Below are 15,332 nucleotides of genomic sequence, written 5' to 3'. Positions count from 1 at the left end.
AAACGAGAGGGTTTGGTTGTTGCTTGTGTAAAAGTCTGACAAGGGATTAATCCTGAACTTCGTGAAGCAGGTCTGGATACACGCACTAAGAGGGTTCAAGCAGGGAGGAGGAAACGCATGAGACAGAACCCCGTCTGAGAGACTCCTAGTGTTCCTTCACCTACTGTAATCGTCTCGTATATTAACGGCTGTTTCTACTGGCTTAATTTCAATTTACACTTGGGAAATGGGGCTGGTAGAAGTATCTAAATCATGCAGGGTACTGAATAAAGCACGTACACTCATGAACATACATACACTGTAAATTGACATCAGAGATGCTCTACATTTGGAAGTAGGTGTTTTGTTTTTTCTTCTAGACAGATGCTATAAGGTTAAAGCCCAAAAGAACTGTACACAAATACTGTATTCTCAGAGGGTGTGCGTTACAGTTCTGTTACTGCATGTGTAAACTTGTTGCACAAACAAGTGAATAAATTGTAGCTAATGAGAGCCAGGTATCTTGTCAGAGTAAGAAGTTACAAATAAGGAAAGAAAAACAGCTAGAATGAATAAAACACAAGGAGATAATGAGAGACTGTTACAGATTCACGGGTACTAATGAAATATGACTAATAACTATATATGGAATGTGGGATTCTGGATTAGACTCTGGAACAGGAATAGGATGTTAGAGAAAATCTGGTTAGGCTTAAAGAGTCTATAATGTTAATTCTTGATTTTGGTAATTAAACTGTAGTTAAGTAAGTTTTTTTTTTATAGTCTAGTGTTTATTTTATGTTATGGCAGGTACACTTGAATTTCAAAAATTTAAAACATATAAAAAGTGGTTAGGGAATAACATTTGTTATCAACAGTTGATAAATGTCTAAGATTGTTTTTTATACAGCAGAATACAATGGTGGTGCTAATACCAGACAGGCACCATGGAAGTTAATCTAAAAGTCAACACTAGGCTTTATACAAGCACCAATATATGCTGCCATTTTAGAATTTGGGGACATAGTCTGTTTCTAATGCTAAACAGTCCTTTAACATTTTTAATGTCATACAGTGTTGTAGTACTTAGCTTGGCAAATGTTTCTTAAAAAAGTAGAACTGTATTCATAACATCACAGAAATGCGCATCCAATTTTGTTTTCAACAAGATCAGAACTCTTCCCTACATGAAATAATTTACACACAGATGAATGCTGTAATATCACTATCTAAAATAATCACTAAATATAGTTCCTTTTCAGAGATAAATAAGCAAAGGGTTTTTTCGTTATCAAATATCAAAAACATAGAGATAATGTGTTTTTTAAAACAAATGATAGTCTAATATTCTAGGAATAATTTCTGCGAATTTAGTGAATCTAAATAAACCAGGTATATTATAGTGCAACCATATTAAGAAACCAATGACCAGAAAATACAACCATATGAAAGAAATTTATAACTCCCACAAAACTGGAGGTAAAAATAGCTCCAGTTCATAGGTAAAACCGAGGCAACAGAAATGCATGCTTATCTTCAATAAGTAGATATTTTATATGGAAAGCGTAACACTTGGCGTGTAGACAGCGTGGTATGCATTTCTCAGCAAGACATAAGGAAAACATGATTTCTAAAGATCCATTGTCAGGAATAGGGATTCCTACACAATCACATCTATCAGTAAATAAACAGATTTTCTATTTCTTGTTGTTGTTTTACCCGTCGCCTGGCCAATTTGCAGTAGACTGCAGGATGTGCAGGCACCAAAAATTCTTTAAGACGGTCCTCAGTGCTTCCTTTGTGAATTATAAACAAAGCTGCAGCGATCTGGTTGATGGCTTCGGCAAGGCAATGTATGTCGCTGCACTGCCCTTCTGTGGCAAGGCTATGCTGAGACATCGCATTACTGGCCAGCGCTGGCAAAGAATCAGCCACAAAGACCGTGAGGAGGCAGGCAATTTTATATTCCTCTTCTAGACTTAACGTTTTCTGAATTTTGTGAGGAGAGAGCTATGACTAAGGCAGGATCAATCTTGCAGGGTAACCCAGCAGCTGATGAGAACTCATACACATTCATGGCAGCCTTAACATTAGTTTCCCTTGCAACGTGATCCTTAAAATCTTCAACTGAACTTATAGGAAGAGGAACGTGGCAGGACAAGACATCTCTAAGTGCTTCTTATACCAATGAGCGGAAGGATAAAATTACACCAATTATTCTCATCTTCTTCAAGACACTGTCAACAGATGATAATCTTTTAAAGAGTGCAGCCATCTGGTCTGGTTTGTCAAAGCCGGTCCTCATTTGTGTTAGCACATCAACATTCTCCGCCACAAGTTTCTTAAGTTCAGCAACTGGCAAAGAAATATGCCACATAAGGCTTCCACTTAGCAACATCCTACCATATGGGCCTAGCAGTTCTGATAATGACCTCATTTCTGATGTGTCAGAATAGTCCTCTGCATTGGGTGTGAATTCATTTTCTGTAGGTAAGTTCACAAACGCGTTCATTACAGGTAAATGAGCTGTACGCCCATCACTGACTTGTCTTAACAAAGTTTCCAAATACCAATGTGTGTATAGACTCTCCGTGACTGTCAAAATGTTGTGTTTTTTTGAAGAAGAACATTATTGAACGCTCTCATGATACCAATTTGCACATAGTTTTCTATCTACTGGAGTATAGTCATATATGTTCTTGCACTCGTTAGAAGCTCTTGAGAGTCTTGCAGTTTCCTGTGTGGCTTGATTATACATAGTCCTTACAACAATTGACTTAGTGAAGTGGATTTCTGGATGAGAAGTCTAATATTCTCATAGAGTAAAGGCACGTTCCCAAGTCACCATGCTTGGTATTTAATTTATAGAGGAACAATTCAGAAAGTGCTGTGTGCAGTTTATCAAGGTCGGTCACTACCAGTCTGGTTTTCCCTTTTCAGGTTTTCCTTTCTTAACAGTTTTTTTTTTTTAACTTCTTATTCACTGCTTGACTAATGGTTTGGGCACAATGCTTGGGCAACAACTGGTCACTCTGAGTGCACTGTTCTGTGCAATAATCATTGATAAGATTTCAAGCTTGTTTGGCCATGTCATCCAGGAGCATATTACATAAGAAAAGACTGTGATCTCTAATATGATGTGACTCTCCTGGACACAGTTCTTGTGTGCAACTCATAAAATGAGTGAAAAGCAGTGGAAATGGCAATTGAGTCTCTCGACTGAGAGGAAAACTCCAAACACTGTTGAAACATCTCAAAAGCATGACTACAGAAACAAAATATGAAGAGATCTGATATTTCCACTCACGTTTCCACTGAGGAATCCATCATTTTTGTATGAAAAATTTTCATATTCATCATCTCTCCAAAGTAGCTGTGATCTGCAAGACTAAGTGACACTAAGATATGCTGTAACCTGAACCTATCTAATCACATTCCTCTGAAATTAACTTGCTGTACACTTGGGGAGGGGGTCACAGTGTTAACAGAAGAGGACATGATGATGGACTCATCTTCAGGGCAAATAGAAAGATTACACACGAGTTCGTCGAGGACAAGAGCATCAAAGCCAGGAAGGTACCACACACAGTACCTCTGCGTTACAGGTCCATATTTCCTTCATGTGCTCTAAGCTCTTTCATGTAAAACATTAATTCATCAGTGTGCTTATCTATAAAGTCATCTGTCCTCTTCTTTGGCATGTTATCTGCATGATGAAGTAGCCAGATAACTTCATCACATGCAAAGGATAACACTATAAAATCAGAAAGTGCCTTGAGACCTAGTAAGCCAGGTTAATCAGATAGGATCACAGCCAGTTCTTTCAGTAAGGACCTTAAAAACTTGTCTTTCTCTGTGCGTTGAACCAGCATGTGACACAGCTGTCTTTTTGCATTCTCTTATGTCCTTAATATGCTTATGCTTATTATAGCCTTGTATGTTTACTGCAAGCTTTGTGAATGCAGAAAACTTCATCCTGAAAGAGAGAGAAAGGCAAGAGCTGCTTCAGAGAGCTAGCTCCCAAAGGTTCAGTGCTGTTGCATCAGTATTTAGGATCCCACAGCCCAAAATAAAGCCAAAGATAACCCATTGCTCACTGCATCCAAAAAGAGATATTCACAAGCCATGGTGTCAGACTGTGCAGGAGTGAGCATTATGCTGTGTGCACTGACGAGACTCAATAATCGGTGTTTCTCCACCGGTCAGGTGGAAGATTCTTTCAAGGATACACCATATGAAGAGAAATTAGTGCATCTGAAAGACTTGCTATGGGGGTATAAATTCTTCCTTCATCTTCTTTAAAGGGGTTTTATAATCCACAATTATCTGACCGAGCTGTGTGTATTCTCGGTCACTTGCTGTAGGCATCATTTCCTGAGTGTAGTTGTAAAATTCAATGATTGCCTTCCTTTCTTCAATTCAAGACAACAGTATCATTCCTGTCGTTAAGATCAAATCTTAGTAGTTCTTTGTTAAATCAAAGTTTACAGTAGTTTCAAAGAAGACTTGGCAAACATCAGTAGTGTTCAGCAATTCACAAACATGGTCCTTTGCCGCGGTCCAGCCAAGACAGGATCCAGGGGGCCCCGAAGGTGGGCAAGGTGTCGGCACGGGAGACAGTCGACTACACAACTCAGAGGCGGTGTGACACTGTTCCGTTTTATTGTGATTTGAGCACAACTTTTATACTTTTTATTTTGGCATTTGATTATACTTTGTAGTTAAGGTAGCAGGGAGTTAAATTTCTGTGGTTAGGCGAAGCAGAAAATCTTATAGAGTATATTATTATTAATGTTCATGATTAACTAGTACATTTTTCTCTCAATCATTAGAACAGAACTACCTGATGGAACAATCTAAACTTTAATTCTTATATCTATTACGTAAGATACAGTTTGATTTAAGTAAAGGTGATAGATAGATGTATTCATAACAGCAAGCATTGGCTTGTGGGCAGACATTGTTCTTCTTTCTGCCTGAAGAAATCTTTTAAATGCTATTTGATTTATGCTATATCTAAAGTTCAAGCTGAACCTTTCTCATAGCTGTTCAAAAGTTTCCTTGGTGCAGTAATGAGGAAAATATTTATAAAAATCAGTTTTACAAAGCTGCTTTCATAAGCTAAGTTTCTGTTCCTTTGTTTTTTAAGCACCAAGAGATCCTGACCTAGCCAACCTTTCTATGAAACTTAAACTACTATAAGGCACATGAATTCTATCTTTATTCACTATACGTATACTATCTTTATTATAAGCTCCTGTATAAGGCAAAGGAAGATCAGGTAATCTTTTCATACTATCAGCCCCCCTAGGTGGATACCAGAGTTTTCTATTTATCCACTAGGCCACAAAAGGAGGCCCTTCCATAGTAGGCACAGGCTTATGAGTAAATTTCTTATCCTTTACTAATTTTTCTACTAACTGCATGGGAACAGGAGTATAAACTGGTTCCAGTAATTCAGCTTGTTATAATTTATTCATAATATCTTTAAGAGGCGCATCAAAAGGAATTTCCCTTAATAATTGTTCAAATAAAGGGTTTACGCATTCTGGACACATCAGGGTGACTAGAGCTGATTCCATACGCAGGGAATTTACTATGTTTTCCTCAGAGCCAATTTTGAGGAAATCCATTTGTATAGCGTTTACACTTACTAGAATTCATGCTACCCAAATTCCCCCTATTAATAGGATCATTTCTAAGAAACCAATTATCCCTAAACACATGCCACGTCCTTGTTCTTGACGATGCATTCCTTGAAGCCTCTGTCCCCATCTCCGGACCTTGTCACGCAGTAGGGTAGAAAGAGGACGCGGCAGTCCTTAAATTCCATAACATCTACAAATGTGAAGTCGTACGATGCCAGATTTTTCAGAATTTTCTTGACTGAATTTCACAGCAGATTTCAGATTTTTGTCAATAAGGCAGAATGGCTTTGCCGTGGGGTCTCCACATGCCTTCCGGATATTGTAGAGGCGGGTGAGCAAGCCAACACCCTATGACTGAGAATGGTGAGATAGGCCACCAGCTTGCGCTGCCTGGGACGAAGCACAGAGCGCGGAATGGTGACGATGGCAGAGGCAGTGCAGTTGCCACTGTCGGCCTCCTCATGCCTGGTCTCCCTCCAGTAGCCGCCCAACCTTCTTGGGCCTTCTGTCATCCCTCTCGCGACCTCAGCCTCAGCAGAGCACATCCATGGTCCCTGTGCCCCGATTCCACTGGTGACAGAGCGAGCAGCTGCAGGCACGTAGGGGTCTCTTCCCCGGCAGCAGCCCGCCCACCACCACGGCCTCCCGACTTTGCCTGCTGCCCTTTCTTCTCCACCCCCAGTGCTTAAGTAAGTTGTTAATATTAGAAGTATAAAGATTCTGTGCTATTTTTGTAACATTTTTCTGTAAGTCTAAAATTATTTTAAAAATAAAAAGTTTTTTAAAAGGTGGGAAAAGATACTTAATCTTGTTGCTTCTTTCACAGCACCTGGCATACAGTAGAAATCTAACATATGTCTGTGGAATTGTTTTGCCACCGTATCCTTAGTCGATCATTTCAATCAAGCACCCTGCTCGGGGTGCTATTCTCTCATCTCCACATTTCCTGGTCCATTTTATGACGTCATGTGTAGCCATGACTTATGTGATGTTGAGGTGAACTGTCGGTCAGTGCTTTGAGCATCCCAAGAACTAGGCACTAGAGGAGAAACAAGGGTTTCCTATGCATCATTCTCGGTCGTCTGTGTCCCCTACCACTGGAGTGCAGAGAAGTACACGACGAGGTCCTTCAGGCACAGTACAGACATTGCTGGGGCCTTGGGAGCAGGGGCCCAGCCCCAGCATCTTAGAAACGTTAAGTACTTCTCTGCACTGCAGTGGTAGGGGACAGCAGGCAACCAAGAAAGATGCATAGGAGACCTCTTAATTGGGTGGCTGGAAGGCTCCTAGGAGCTGTCCGTGGTTCTGAGATGTCTTCAGTACCCAACCTGCCCAAGGCATTGCTGTAGATGATCTTAGACTCTGCCGTGTGTTGTCGGTCATTAAATATGACACTTAGAGTACCAAGCACCGTGTGTGTGTGTATGTGTGCATGCGCATGCTTAAAAGCCAGGCTCCAAAGAACTGCATCATTGTAAAAGGCAGGGCTGGCTCACTCCAGAGATTTGGACCTGGAGTGACTTAACACCCCATGAAATCAACACTTTCTTCTACAACAAGTTTAACAAAGTATAGCTCCAACTATATATACAACATAATTTCCCAGGGCTTATTAAAATTGCAATTTCCAAGCCTTGCCTAATCCAACCTATTAAATCAGAATCTAAAGCGAAGATTAGAGGGAAGAAAGAGGGGGAAGGCTGGCTGAAAATATTCATTTTTAAAAAGCTTTCCTGGTGATTCATATTCACCCTGAAGTTAAAAAATAATTTTATATCCAGTACACAGATAGTAATATTTTTTAGAGGGTGGAAATCACTAGAAATACTTTCTATATTTCTTTGTATCTCTTTAAAGTTTTCCATTTTACAATGTGCATTAAAATTTGCATACTATTTCATTACATGAATATACATTAGTTTGAATACATGAACATAATGCATAAACAAATATATGTGTATTTATTCATGTGTTTATTATTTCAATCAACAAATATATCTTGAGCACTCATCGTGCCCCAGGCACCGTGTGAGGCCCTTCAGATACAGCAGTCTTTGTCCTCATGGAGCTTATATTTTCCTCATGGAAGATGAGGGAGAGACAGGGATGGATATGTTAATGACGCATGTGCAATTTTTTAAAATTTATGGGGTAATTGATTTTTAAAAGTTTAGAAATCACTTGTTTAGTCTGCATATCACAGTCAAGTTCATTCCATTTTATATAAGCCCAGCATGTGTTTTGGAGTCAGACCGGACATTCTTTATCCTTTCAGATGGTGCTATCCTCCAAAACTTTACTGGTCCCCAGAGGGATGGCCCGTTCCTACATTCTGGTCCCTGTGCCGTCTTGCTGTTAGTTCTCAGGAACTCCCCTGTGGCTCCATTTTCCTTCCTTAGAAAAACAGACAGTGTGGAGCCCCCACACTGCGACAATAAATGAGTGTGTGTTTTTCCGACACCACCTCTTCCTTCTATGAAAGGAGCTGAAAATAATGCAAAATGATTCCTCCCCCAGCGTGCATACTTTTTCTTTTTTAATCAAAAAATGCCATCTTGTACTTATCTGATGCCCTCTTTCCTAAGAAGAAGGATTTATTATTAGGTCGGCGACTGCTTTAAACACTGAATAAAAGGATAAAGAAGGACTGTGCTGCGTTGCCGTATTGGAGGCCTCTCGCTCGGCACAGTGTGTGAGCTCCAGCATGTCCCATATTTTACAGTAGTGCCGATGTTTTCACCGGACGCTTTTGAGTCAGGCAAACAGAACTCCTTATTTCAACCCGAACTCGATTTGCATAGCACAGATGATAACATCTCATCTTTCAAAGTCGCCTCCCCTCTTGGGATTCCTCACATTCAGTTCAGAGCTTCTTGCTCCCTGTACAAAAAGATATTCTGTCATTACGGTAAACAGGTCCCAAAGCCCATCAGAATCGTTGACTGTGGTAGGCTCAGCAGGCAGTGATGTCACATCCAACTCCCAACAGAGCAGATTGGTTGTGGATTGTCATCTCTTCAGCACTTGGACAGCGAAGACATTCCCAAGTCGGGCGGGAGGAGTACAGATTCTTCAACAGCTTGGCTTGGAAATAGTGTATCCTGCTGTTAAGAAATGATGTTGGAACAGTGAAGCTGTAGTTCTAGGGTAAAAATCAAAGAAGAGAGATTATTTATGTACTAAGAGATCCCTACACAGATCATTTATTCATTCATGGAGCCACTCTTTATTGAACATCTACTCTGTACCAGGCCCTAGACCTAAAGCGACAAGCAACAAAGATCCTGGCCCCTCTCTTCATGGAATTTGTAAGCCTGTAGGACACACAGACAACTAAACCAGTGAGTATAGGAGAAAATGTGATAAGTGCTATAGTAGAAAAAGCATAGTGTTATTGGAGAAATACCTGAGGGCATCATACCTATTCATGGGCCTCAGAAAAGGCTTCCTAAAGGTACTATTTACACCAGGACTCAAGGATGAGTGCCAGTATTCAGATTCTAACAGGCACTTGGCCCCATCTCTTTATTTCACTTATTTCAGCATTTAAAAACGTGACTGTGTTCCAAGTTCTGTACCAGTCATTCGGTATATAGAGCTGAAAGGGACCTGGTTAATGACTCTAGAGCCACATAATGGAGCATGGGGACAGACGCACAGAAAGGCGGCATGAGCAAAGTGCTCTGGAGAGGAGCACAGAGAAGTGAAGAACCTCCTTTGGAAAAGGTTTCATTGAGAGGGTTGAAAGGAACAGAGGAATTTTCCCAGTGAAGGAGGTTTGAAAAGTTGACTTCCGGTCTAGCATGTGCAGAGGTACGAAGCCGTGAGAAGTCCAGGAATGTCCAGGAAATCGTGAGAAGTGCTACATGTGTGTGTATGATGGAATGAGAATGGAGAGGTGGGTGGGGGCTAGATGACATCTGCCCAATGCAAGACCGGAGATGTGCTCTTTCAGGCAAAGTGGAATTTGCAAATGATTTTATGCAAAAAGGTGCCACAGTCAAGTTTGCAGTTTGGAAATGCCATTTACAGCTAGCTCTCTAGGGGAAGGAAGTACAGGAGACAAGCTTTTGGTTCAGGTGTCGGGTGATGAAGACCTGATTTAGGGCACTGGTACTCTTGATAGATAAAAAAAGAAACGTTTAAAAGTTTTCTGTGGGTACATTTCTAAGTTTTGGTGTCTGATTAAACGTGGGATAAGAGGTGACAAGACAAAAATGATTGACATTTTATGTACAAGAGATCAGTGGTTCACTAATCTAACTGAATACTAGAATCACCTGGGAGGCTTTCAAAAAATATGCATTCCAGGGCCCCAGACCAAAACAAATCAAAATCTCTGGGGTACAGCCTAGCCATACTTAGTTTTAAAAACTCCCCAGGTGGTTTGTAATGTGCTTCTAGAATTGAGAAACAGTGGTCTAGATCAGGGGTCTGCAAACAATGGCTCACGGGCCAAATATGGTCCACCAACTGTATTTCTTTTTATTATTTTTTAAAAAAACTGAAATGTTTATTGTGATAGTTAGTAGATTCACATGCAGTTGTAAAAAGTAATACAACAAACACTTTGTAAAACTATAGTATAATTTAATAACCAGGAAATTCACATGAGTACGACCCAAGGATCTTATTCAGATTTTTTCCAGCTCTGCTTGTGCTCACTTATGTGTTTTTATTAGGTGCAACACCATTTTTTCTCCTGTGTAAGTGTGCGTATCCATCACCACAGTTGTCAAGGTAATGAACAGGTCCAACACCACAAGGATCTCTCCTGCTGCCCTTTCTGATCACACCCACCTGCCTCCCACCCTCAATCTCACGTCCCTAACCACTGAGAACCACTCACCTAGGCTCCATTCTAAAATATTGTCATGTCAAAAATTTTATATAAATGGAATCACCTGGAATGTAACTTTTTGGGATTGGCTTTAAATTTTTATTTTTATTTTTATTTTTTTGCTCCAGGGTGAAGTCCTTGGAATTATTTTGTTTATCAATAGTTTGTTCTTTTTATTTACTTTTTAATTTTTTTTCTTTTGCTGAGTAGTATTCTGTGGTTTCATGTACCACAGTTGTTCAACCATTCAGCTGTTGAAGGACATCTGAAATGATTCCACTTTCATGCTACCGCAAGTAGAGTTGCTATAAACATTCACATACAGATTTTTGTGTGGACAGTTTTCTTTTTTCTGGTACGTATGTGCACGAGTAAAATTGCTATGTGGTGTAGTAGTTGAACGTTTAATTTTATAAGAATTGTTTTCTAGAGTGGCCGTACCATTGTACATTTCCACCAGCAATGTAAGAGTGATCCAGTTTTTCTGCATCCTCACCAGTATTTGGTGATGTCATTCCCTGTTCTTTATTTCAGCTGCTCTGATAGGCATTCATTTCCTGATGACTAATGAGGAAGATCTTTTCATGTGCTTATTTGCCATTTTCATATTCTCTTCAGTGAAATGTCTGTTGGTGTATTTGCCCATTTTCCAATTGTATTGTTTTGTTACTGTCCCATTTTGAGAGTTTTCTGTATAGTCTACATATTTGTACTTTGTCAGATATATGGCTTACAAATATTTTCTCCTGCTCTTCAGCTTGGCTTTTTATTTTTGTCTCCTCCTCTCTTATCCTATGTGGGATTTCACACAGCATAAGTTTTTTTAATCTTAATTAAATCTAGTTTATCAATTTTTCTATTTATGGGCTGTGCTTTTGGTGTCAAATCTAAGAACTCTTTGTCTCACCCTAAATACCAGATTTCTCCTAAAAGTTTTATAGGTTTATACTTTATATTTAAATCCATGATCCATTTTGAGTTATTTTATATACGTGTGTGTGAGACTTAGATCAAGGTTCCCTTGCCTGTGTTGAGGACTTTTGTGTTTATATTCATCGGAGTTATTGGCTCATAGTTTTCTTTTCTTGTACTGTTTTTGTTTGGTTTCAATGTCAGGATAATACCGGCTTGATAAGATGAGCTGGGAAGTATTCCCTTCTCTTCTTTTTTTGGGGAAGGCATTGTGTAAAATTATGTTAATTCATATTTAAAGTTTTGGTAGAATTCTCCAATGAAACCATCTGGTCCTACATAGTTGTTTTTGATTACAAATTCCATTTCTTTAATGGTTATAGGGCTATTCAGATTGTCAGTTTTATCTTGGATGTGTTTTGGTAGTTTGTGATTTTTAAGGAATTGGTCCCTTTCTTCGAAGTTGTCAAATTTACAAGCATAAAGTTGTTTGCAGTACTCCTTTATTATCCTTTTAATGGCTTCAGGACCGCAATGTAGCCCATTTCATTCCTAATATTGGTGATTTGTACCTTCTCTTTTGTTTTGTTAGTCTCTGTAAAGGTTTATGAATTTTATTGATATTTTTGCAATTTTATTTATATTTGTATTTCATTGATTTTCTATTATTTTCCTATTTTTAATTTTATTAAATCATGCTTTTATTTTTACTATTCCTTTACTTTTGCTTGCTTTGGGTTTATCTTACTCTTCTTTTTCTAGTTTTATTTTTTTGAGATAGAAATTTAGGTTATTGATTTGTGATCTTTCTTCATTTCTAAGGTAAGCATTCAGTGATATTAATTTCCCTCTTGGTACACTTTAGCTATATCCTACCCATTTGATATGTTGTGTTTTCATCTTTATTCAGTTCTATGTAATTTTTAGTTGACTTTGAGACACCCTCATTGGACCATGGATTATTTAGATGTATTTTGTTTAATTTGTTTAATGTTTAGAGATTTTTCTATTGCCTTCTATTAGTGATTTCTAGTTAGGTACCATTGGTCAGAAAACACACTTTGTATGACATGAATTCTTTTAAATTTGTTAAGATTTGCTGTGTGGTCTACATATGGCATCTTAGCGAATGTTCCATGGCCACCTGAAAAAATATGTATCCTGCTATGGTTGGGCACAGTGATCCATATATGTCATTTAGATCTTGCTGGTTGATTGTGTTGTTCAAATCTTCTATAACCTTGCTGATTTTCTGTCTAGTAGTTTTATTAGTTGCTGAGAAAGCAGGGCTGAAATCTACAGCTATAAGTGTAGATTTGAATATTTCTCCTTTCAGCTTTATATCAATTTTTGCTTCATATATTTTGGGACTCTGTTGTTTGGTGTGTACATAGTGTCACATTATGTCTTTCCAGTAGATTGATACTTTTTTCCTTTGATATAATATCCCTCTTGGTCTCTAGTAATTTTCTTTCCTCTGAAATCTGCTTTATCAGATATTAATATAACCACTCCTGCTTCTTCTTCTTTTTTTTTTTAATGTTTGCATGGTACGTTTTTTTCTGTTCTTTTACTTTCAACCTACCTATGTTATTGGATTCAAAAGGAGTTCCTTATAAACAACATTTAGTTTGCTGTTATTTTTTAATCTACTTTGCCAATCTGTTTTTTGATTGGTGTATTTAGGTCATTTATATTTAAAATAATCATGGATATCTTAGTGCTCAAGTCTGCCATTTTTAGTTTTTGTTTTCTATTTGTTTCCTCTGTGTCTCTTTTTTTGTCTTCTTGAGGGTTCCTTGACACATTTTAGGATTCTATCTTGGCTTATTTATAGCGTTTTCGAGTGAATCTATTTGTATAGTTTTTATAGGGATTGTTCTGGGTATTAAAACGAACATATGTGACTTAAAATTGCCAACTACTATCATCATTTTACTATTTCAAGTAAAATATGGAAAGCCCACTTGGATTTAAGATTCTTTTTCGCTCACTTTGAAATATCTTTGTCTTAAGTATCGGACGGCGTTATAATATTTGTCTTAATAATGAAATATGATTTATAAAACTCCTGAAGAAAACAACAGTCTATTTTACGTATCTCTACTTCTCATCTTTTTTTTTTTTTAATTCTCTTTCTGTCACTCCAGTATTTCTTCTTTCTTCTTTTCCTTCTGTTTGAAGAACTGCCTTTAAGGGTAGGTCTGCTAGAGAAAATTATTTTAGTTTCCTTTCATTTTAGAATGTTTTTATTTCCCTTTAATTCTTGTAGGACAGTTTCACTGGATATAGAATTAGCTACTTTCTTCATCTTGCATGGTTTCACATGAGAAATTCTCTTTTATTTAAATTCCATTATAGGTAATATGCCATTTCTCTCTGGCTGCTTTCAAGATTATTTTCCTTTGCCTTTAGTTTTCACATTTTTAATTGTGATGTATTTTATTTTTGATTCCCTTGGGGTTATCCTGCTTCGAATTACCTCAGCCTCTTGTATTAATAGGTTTGTGTCTTTCTCCAAATCTATGAAGTTTGCAGCCGTTATTTCTTCAGATATTGTTTTAGCCCCGTTCTCTCTTTTCTTTCCTACTACAGCTCTGACAGATGAATGTCAAATCTTTGTTATGGTCCCACAGAGACATTCCTTTTTTTTTTCCTACTCCATTAGGTCCCTGGTGTCCAAATTGGGTGATCTCTGTTGTTCTGTTCGTAATCGATTCTGTTCTTTGTCATCTCCGTTCTTCTATTATTGAGCCTATCCTGTGAAGGTTTTTGTTTTTTTTTTTAATTTCTGTTATTGTATTTTTCAGTTCTATAATATTCATTTGGTTTTTTAAAAAAATAACTTGTTTTATTTGCTGAATTTTTTAAAAAAATTGTTTCAAGATTATTTATGATTGACTTTTGAAGTATTTTTTTGTGACAGCTGCTTTTAAAAATCTTTGTCAGATAAGTCCAATATAGTACTCAAATCAGTAATGGTGTCAATTGAATGTTTTAGCTCATTCAAGTTGTGATGTTCTTGGTTCTTGGTATGATGAGTGATTTTTAAAATTGTATTCATTTTATCTATTGTGTTGGGAGACACTGGATTTTATTTAAATATTTTATTTTAGTAGACAGTCACCTCATTTTGATTTTGCATGTGAGTCTCAGCCTCCTTTTCTGGACTGTGATTCCAAAGGAAGTTTAGTTTTCGGAGACTTTGTGGTGTGATTTTTGGTCTGCCCACTTTATCTGGTCCTACTCGAGTTGCCATTGGTTCCTGGCTGATGCTACCTACTGGGCTGGAAGGGATTTCCTAAGCCCTGGGGAGGGGCTTCTGGGTGTCCCTTTGTGGGGGAGGGTGTAGTGAGGTTTTCCCACTGGCGCCCCTGGGTTGCCCTGGTGTCTCTGGACAGGTGAGTAGAGTCTCAAGTCCATGGGTACAATGAGGCTTTCTGGACCAGTGCTTCCAGTAGCTGAGTATCCCCTGTCGTTCTACCTGTTCACCTCGCTCTCTATCAGTAGAAAAGGGGAGTCTCTGGCCCAGTGAGAAAGGAGAGCACTTCGCCCGCGGTAGTGTTAGTCTTCTCTGATGTTGGCAGAGGGTCTCCTGGTTGATCTGGTGAAGGAATGAATCTCCGTGAGATGCCTTTTGTTATGAGGCCAAGGCTCAAAACATATTAGGGCTGGATGGCCTTCTTGTGTCGGGGCTAGGGTTCAATATGCCCAGCCACTGTTCTGTTCCCTTACTCCTGGGCTCCCAAACCTGCTGGGCTTCTTCTCACTACTTGTCAGGATTCTCCCTTGCTTGTCTTTTGCGTCATTTTCAGGTTTATAGTTGTGTTTAATGGGGAGGAACAGGGAAAATCAGGTCTAGGTCATCTCACCTAGACCAGAAGGTCTAGGTCCTATTTTTGTAAATAACATTACATTGGAACACAGCTACTCCCATTCATTTTCTATATCAT

General features: G+C 38.5%; 1 pseudogene; it reads right to left on the bottom strand.

Annotated features, from left to right (window-relative positions):
• Window positions 1–1,531: 1,531 nt before the first annotated feature.
• LOC120615128 (nck-associated protein 1-like) lies at window positions 1,532–6,139 on the bottom strand (annotated as a pseudogene).
• Window positions 6,140–15,332: the final 9,193 nt, after the last annotated feature.

Source organism: Pteropus medius, unplaced genomic scaffold (assembly GCF_902729225.1).
Source record: "Pteropus medius unplaced genomic scaffold, Ma_sr-lr_union100, whole genome shotgun sequence".
NCBI classification, from domain to species: Eukaryota; Metazoa; Chordata; class Mammalia; order Chiroptera; family Pteropodidae; genus Pteropus; species Pteropus medius.
This window is presented reverse-complemented; position numbering and strand designations above follow the sequence as displayed.